General features: G+C 34.7%; 1 long non-coding RNA gene across 1 annotated transcript in view; it reads right to left on the bottom strand.

The window, feature by feature from the left end:
- Window positions 1-441: 441 nt before the first annotated feature.
- Window positions 442-7,301, bottom strand: part of LOC127277797 (uncharacterized) — a 68,696-nt gene continuing 61,836 nt past the window's right edge. Inside the window, exon 3 of the long non-coding RNA XR_007842410.1 lies at window positions 442-2,274. This is a non-coding gene — a long non-coding RNA (uncharacterized LOC127277797). The remainder of the gene's footprint in view (window positions 2,275-7,301) is intronic.

The following is a 7,301-nucleotide window of genomic DNA, read 5'->3' as shown; positions in this document are numbered from 1 at the left end:
ATGTTGTGCGCTTGTTTCTATTAGGGAGGGAATAAGGTTGAGTCTCCAGTAGATATTAGTCAGGGTTTTTTAAGTTCTGTTGAAAATAGTAATTCTATGTATTTTAAATGTTGTGTTCTCCTGAGTTTTTCCATTGGTTACCTGATAGTAATGTCTAAGCTGCGAGGAACCGTTTGTTTATTACACTAGCATTATCGTCAAGATCCAGGTATGATTTGCAATTTAGTCTGTAAGAAACCTTTAGCAGAGTAACTAAGTTTACTCGTGTATCAAGTGATACTTTTTGTATTCATTGTCAAGCTTATTACTAATATTTAAATAAACGTGTTTCCAATATATAAAACAAATTTTAGTTTTATTTCGAATTAATAACCCAACAAGTTCAATGACATGTTTTAGTTTATTTACTGTTGGAGAATTTGCAGCAATGATAGTATCGTATCAAATTGAAAATATGGTTTTTGCTATATGATAGGGAGAGTCAAAATATTTTTTATGGAGACCGAAGTTGGATACTGTGGGACTGTAATGGTATTTCTGAATCTTTAACTCACTTGATGAACCATAGTAAACTACGTTTCGGTTTTAGTCTTCGTAGAAGAGATTTCCTTTCCGTTCCTGAAGCTATTCCTCGGTGCAGCTCTTGTTCTAGTCTATTTCTTTTCGAAGCCTTGTCAAACTCTTCATTGTTTCCTCAAAAAATTATCCGAATATTCGGCATGTTCTTCTGCCTACTACATTGTCGGTTTTAACCATCCTAACAATTGCATCCTATACAGAAAGCACCTCGAGGTCTTCTTAAAACCAGCGAATTTATGATTAAAGCACACAGTAGATTTGTCCTCCGCTTCGAAGTCCTTCCTATTTGTCAGTATACCCAAAACTTCGGTGACACCGGAGGACCAACACACTCCTTTCTAATTAGCCAACACGTAAAATCAATTTTTATGCGTTCCATTTCCTCCAGCCTGTCCACTTCATCTGGGTTGGTAACTACAATCGCGACTTCTATTCCTCAACGTCTGGGTCTTAAGACCGTCATCTTCCTAATTCTTGCCTTATCGAGTTCTTCCTGGACTTCTTCCATCTGAAAAAGAGAATCCAAGTCGCCAATCTCAAGTGTGACCTTTCGATCCACCAACCTGCCTTGATAATCTCCGCGGTAAAAGCCTCCCCTGCTGGAGTCACCTACACAGAAAAAATGTTGAGAGAGATTTTTACCTAATGAGGTAAAATGCTGCGTTAAAAAAGAGCTTTTTATTTGAGAGAGCATGTGCCCTTTTTCATCGAGCTGTTGAATTCTGGATGTGTATTAACGAACCCAAAGGTGCCGATCAGCTGCTTACTATATATACAAATTGGGAGTGCAGTTCCTCCAGGTTTTAAGAAAACAACTCTCCTAATTTTGACTGAGCTGTGAGGCTAACATCGAGTGGTCCTGCACTATTGTCAATGACGCACCCGCACTGCAAAAGGAAGTATTATTTTAAAATGTTTTGGTCGCCTTTTTAAGATATTTATTATAACTTGCTTCTAAGTTATCAAAAACATCTTTAAATGCATTAGTTTCTTAAGATATAAGTTGGATAGGAAGATACTTTTGGTAACTGGTTTCCAATGTGTCTTATAATAAGATACTTCTTTTTGCAGTGCATCCGCTAAACAGTTTTGCCGTGTATTGTTTGACCCAAGGGAGTACATTTGGAGTGTTCGACGTCTACTCTGTTAATCCACTAATCTGCTTTATGTGACTGCGCCCTTAACAGTTGCCACTCCTCACATGGCGAACGTCTGGATTGACTTTTTTGCGAAGCTTTCCCAAAACATCAGCATACGAACATCCTTGAACGACTCCGATGACCACGGTAAATTCTGTTGTCGCTTTCTTTACCTTAGGTCTACGTTGTACGTGGCTTCTATTTCTGTTGCCTTTACTTATAAACTGCTTTAAGGAATAACTAAACCATCCTCTATCGTAAATTTCATGTTCTTCTAAACGTCTAAAGACTATGATCTGCAGGACCTCTTTCTCGTTTCTGGTTAGCATTTGTTGCCTCCTCCGCTTTCAACTTAACGATTTTCATTGATCGTCTCCGTATATCTATTTCTGATGTCACCACAAGCTTTCAGCACTAAATCTACGGCTCACTCTTAGAAGGCTATAGGTGTACTGCACCTTATTCTTCTTTTATCACCTTCCATTATGATCCGTTGTACTGCAAGACGTTGGTCATATACTTCCACAATCCGATATGTTACTCCATTTTTTAAATTCTGAAAAAACGAATTATAATAATGTACTATCAATCACAGATGAGGGAAATGTTAAAGGGTTTAGTGTCGTACAAAAAAACTACTTATTCACTGATACATCAAAGGATCATTACTATATACGTGGTAGATTTGCATTGCATCATATAAAAAATAACAAATAACGTGAAACAAAATTATATTCTCTTCTTTTGTGCATGAATATATTATAAATTTATATATAAAAATTATCAAAAGAACGGATGATTATTGAACATTTAACAAGTCGCAATAAAGTATTAAATTACATGCATAATTGGTACTGCTTTTTAAATAATTCCTACGGATATCCTATTATCATTATTAAATTTTTTCTCCAATGAAGAAAATTTCTCTTTATAATAATAGAAATAAAATTCTCGATACCACATCAATAAAAAAAAAAATGCATCAAGTACAAATAAAAAATTATTAAATTCCTATATACATATAAATAACAATCATTGCAGTTTATCTTATTCGAGTGCGGAGATGAGAGGCTATCTAAGCATCATAAATCAATCCACGAGTGTGTGATCGACCATAATTATGCCAGCTGGTTTGCTTTAATCGCCATCCACCATTCCTCTATATATATACTATATATATGATGATGACTGTTTACCTCGCTCTATGTTTCTCTTTCAGATGCACAAGCAAATTTGCATAAAACGCATCGGGAAATCAGAGAGTGATCAACCAAGCGCGGCTAAGCCTGAGAACTAACGTCACTATAATAATTATTGGCAAATTGGTATAACTTGTTTAAGCTCGTGCCTGTGGCTCGTAATACATATACAGAAGTATACGCAATTATATATATATATATATATGTATATATAAATGCACACATGTGAATATACATTGCGCGATGTAGCCAATCAACATGTAATTTCATCGTGTATTTTGTTGAACAAGCTTTCATTCGTACAGTCTGCAAATATTATTATTCTAGAAATTATTAAATTACAATTCAAATTGTGTTGGTATACATTTGAGTTTATGCATATATTTATTTATCAAAATATGTATGTCTTGTTATGGAAAGTGTATTTCGATTTTTATTTTTTAATGTTATGTCATGTTAAACATAATATAGAAAAGTAACTATGTGTGTTAAATTAAGGAACATAAAGGAATACACAACATGTTCGCTGATCATAATATAGGCAAATTTTTATTTTTTTGGTTTTTACGAAAAGTAGACACCATTTTAAGTAAAAGACGATAAAATTTGTTATTATAAAGAAATTACAAATCTGCTAAATAAAAATTCGATAATTTTAAATTCAACAATTCCAACAGATGTGGAAAATATTTATGCGTCCCAAAGAAACAATTTCAATTGGATCATCCAGTTAAGATTTCAATTCTATATTGTATATTTAACTTTTCCATATATACACATGACATTCAAAATACACAAAACTAATATTTTGATATCTCCAGCTAAAAAAAGAAACCTCCATCTATTATTTATATATCTCCCTTTCTCGGTTGAGAAAATGCTTTTGAAAATATTCAAAGATATAAACTCTTGGACAAAATTTATATATAGATGGACGTATCCCCCAAAGTTATGTAGAACGGAAATGAAGCGTCATTGGTGGTAAGTCAAGTGGAAAGTATAGAAAGCTTCCTTTAGTCTGCAAATAAAGATTGTTGAAGAAAACTTGGAAAAGTGTGCAGGAATAAAGACTCAAAGTCAAAGGCAAATGTATATATATATAGCGACGGAAATGGGATGAGATGAAAATTTTCTTGATCGAGTATCTTGCATCTTGTAAAGGGAGGGTGCGCTCACAGTAAAATGGAAAAGAATCAAGGAACAAGTAAATTAAGGCAAGACATTTTGAAAACTTAATTACCTGTGTAGGTACTATTAATTAATTTTCCCTGATTTCCTCTCTTCTCATATTCTCCTTCTTCTTCTTCCTCTTCCTCTTTCTACACTCTTCTTCCAGTTCTTTATTTTCTTTTGCTCTTCTTTTTACCCAACCGCGTAATTCGGAGTGCATTATTCCCAGCACGTCTGGCACTGGAAAGCTTCCCCTATATTTCTCGAGCACTCCTACAACCAGTTCCCCTCCCCTCTCTTTCTCTCTCTCTCTCTTTTTCTCTTTCCAACTCGCGAGACCTTTGTTCCTCATTTACTTTTTATCTTCGTATAGCGCGGTAACCCCGCCCAATCGCCATCTTTCGTTTCCCAACCCTGTACATTCCTCAACCCACAAACCTTACAGGTACTTATCCATGCCCTCTATTGGTGTGTGTCATCTCTTTTTTTCTCTCTGTCTCTCTATTTCTCCCTCTTTATTCTCTTTTCCTCCTCTCATCGCAATTTTCTCTTTCTCCTCTATACTCGGCCCTTTATTTCGTCTAAAATCCCCAAGGATTTTGGGGGATCTCACTTTCCTTCGGGAATATTATGAGATTGCAAGAAATTTCTCCCCTACTTCACTACTATGGCACTTGCTCCCTTTTTTTTTCCTCTTCTTTACTTTTTTATTTCTCCCTTACAAAATAAGAGGGTGGAAAAGTCTTGTGTTTTACGGATTTTACCCACATTGATTTTTAAGATTTTCAAAAAGCCATATTGTTAGGGAAAAAATTTATATTTTTATTTTGGTTTTTTTTTATCATCTTTATACACTTATTTGCTTACATTGTAATGAACATTGTTTACTTTTCGTTTAATTTTTATACCGTTTTCGATTGTTTCGCCGTTCAATTACCTACTTTTGATTAATATTATCGTTTAATTTAAATTAACGCGCCAGAAAGTTGTAGATGGCGCGCATTGCATCGCTTAGCAGCCGACAAAACTACGTCGCCGGTAGGTTGTTGAAAATTTGTCAGAAAAAAGCGAGATTTCTAATTGATAAGTGATCCTTCCTAAAGGTCAAAAAAATTACATTGCACCCCAGATAGTACGTAAGCTTGCAGCAAACTTGCGGCAAGCTTGCCGCGCAATATTGCCAACCTTGCATGGCAAGTTTACCGCAACCTTGCAGCAAGCTTCAAATGTCCCACCTAACCCAACCTTACATGGTAAGCTTGCCGAAAGATTGCAGTGTAAGGTTACTGCAAGATTACACAGTAAGATTATCGCAAGATTGCTCCGTAAGCTTGCACGGTAAGCTTGTCGCAAGATTGGTGCAAGGTTGCCAAATAACCTTGCCAATCAGCACAGAAGGTTGCAGCAAACTTGCAGCAAGCTTGCCATGCAAGTTTTCTCGGCAACCTTATGGCAAGCTTGGCGCAAGCTTGCGGAATATAACAAAAAAATTTTGGGGGGGGAGGAAATTTATTTTTGTACATACATTGAGCACCAGTTCCTGGGAGGTCAAAAAAATTTACTGCGCAGCCGTAAGTGCTTATGATTGCAAGTGCGCATAGTCCTCATTTTCAATGCAAACTTCTCTGCTGATTGGGCAAGGTTATTTAGCAACCTTGCACCAACCTTTCGACAAGCTTACCGTGCAAGCTTACTGAGCAATCTTGCGATAATCTTACTGTGCAATCTTGCAATAATCTTACACCGCAATCTTTCGGTAAGCTTACCATGCAATCTTGCGATAATCTTACTGTGCAATCTTGCAGTAACCTTACACTGCAATCTTTCGGCAAGCTTACCATGTAAGGTTGGGTTAGGTGGGACATTTGAAGCTTGCTGCAAGCTTGCGGTAAACTTTCCATGCAAGGTTGGCAATATTACGCGGCAAGGTTGCTGCAAGCTTACGTGCTATCTGGGACTACTGTAAACGCCTTTTTTATATTCTCTATAATTTAATAATATTGTTATAAAAACCATTGTGTTTTATGATTCTTTATTTCATGTTCAGTTGAACTTCAATCCAAATCAACTTTTCAATAGGATATTTTTTTTTACCATTTAATTTTTCAAACTTTTTCGCAGTTATATATATACAAAATCTGTTAATGTTAATTTTGAAAATTTCTATTTTTTTTCTATATTAACTTATTTTCCGAATTGTTTTTCGTTTTGTTCATCATAAGGCGTCTCTTTTTGCAATGTATATATATATATATATATATATATATATATATATATATATATATATATGCACAACGTCGACGATGTTGGAATTCTAGAACTGTAATCTCGAGTGTTTCGTCTCTTCATGGCGGAAGGAACGACATTTTATTGCAAGGGGTGAGAGTACCCCACGAGTGTAACTGGAGAGCGTAAAAGTTTCCGAGTCTCCGGTTTCCTGAATATTGGATTTCAAGACTGCTTTACATTCGAATTCGAAGTTCACATGTTTCAGAGAGAAAGAGGAAAATTTAGAAAATGAGAGTACTACATACTATATGCTGCTACTACTTCGCTTCGGTCAAATTTTCTGCAAATAAAGTTTCGAGTTCGCAATGTTTGAATAGAGGTAATTTATACAAGTCACGTATAAATTGTAAAACAAGTTATAAAATTATTTGACATGGATATATATAGTAAATTATATATATATATTTATAATTATATATTTGAAATTATCAAAAAAAAATATTTATAAACATCCGTATTATATAGTTTCGCAATTATTATTATTATTTCTGAAAATTGAAATTGTAATTTGCTCGTAATAGGAAAAAAAATCAGATAATATTTTCAATCCCCACGAGATTCTGTATGTGATTTCCCATGTTGCCTATCTACAGCCCTTGAATACAGTCGATATTGGTAGCATTTATGGGAAGCAATATATGAGGTGTGAACCATCTGCTCTATCCTCAATGGTATATTGTTCAGCGATGGAATAAAAAAAAAAAAGTGGAAAAAAAACATGTGTCGTATGGTCTGTGTCTATATAAATATGAATCTATTATATGCTCAGTAATTTTCAGTTCATTTGACATTTGTCAAATCCTTTATGGACGCAAATAATGGATAAAATCATTTTTTTCGCAGTAACCAGTATTTATTTCAACTGGATTATTTTTTTTTTTTTTGTTTTTGGAATTTAAAACTGAAAAAGAATTTTGGTTTGAGT

Source organism: Leptopilina boulardi, unplaced genomic scaffold (genome assembly GCF_019393585.1).
Source record: "Leptopilina boulardi isolate dan_hultmark-lab unplaced genomic scaffold, ZJU_Lbou_2.1 LbouV2_179, whole genome shotgun sequence".
Classification (NCBI taxonomy): Eukaryota; Metazoa; Arthropoda; class Insecta; order Hymenoptera; family Figitidae; genus Leptopilina; species Leptopilina boulardi.
Note: the sequence above shows the minus strand (reverse complement) of the source record. Positions and strands in the feature narration are given on the sequence as shown.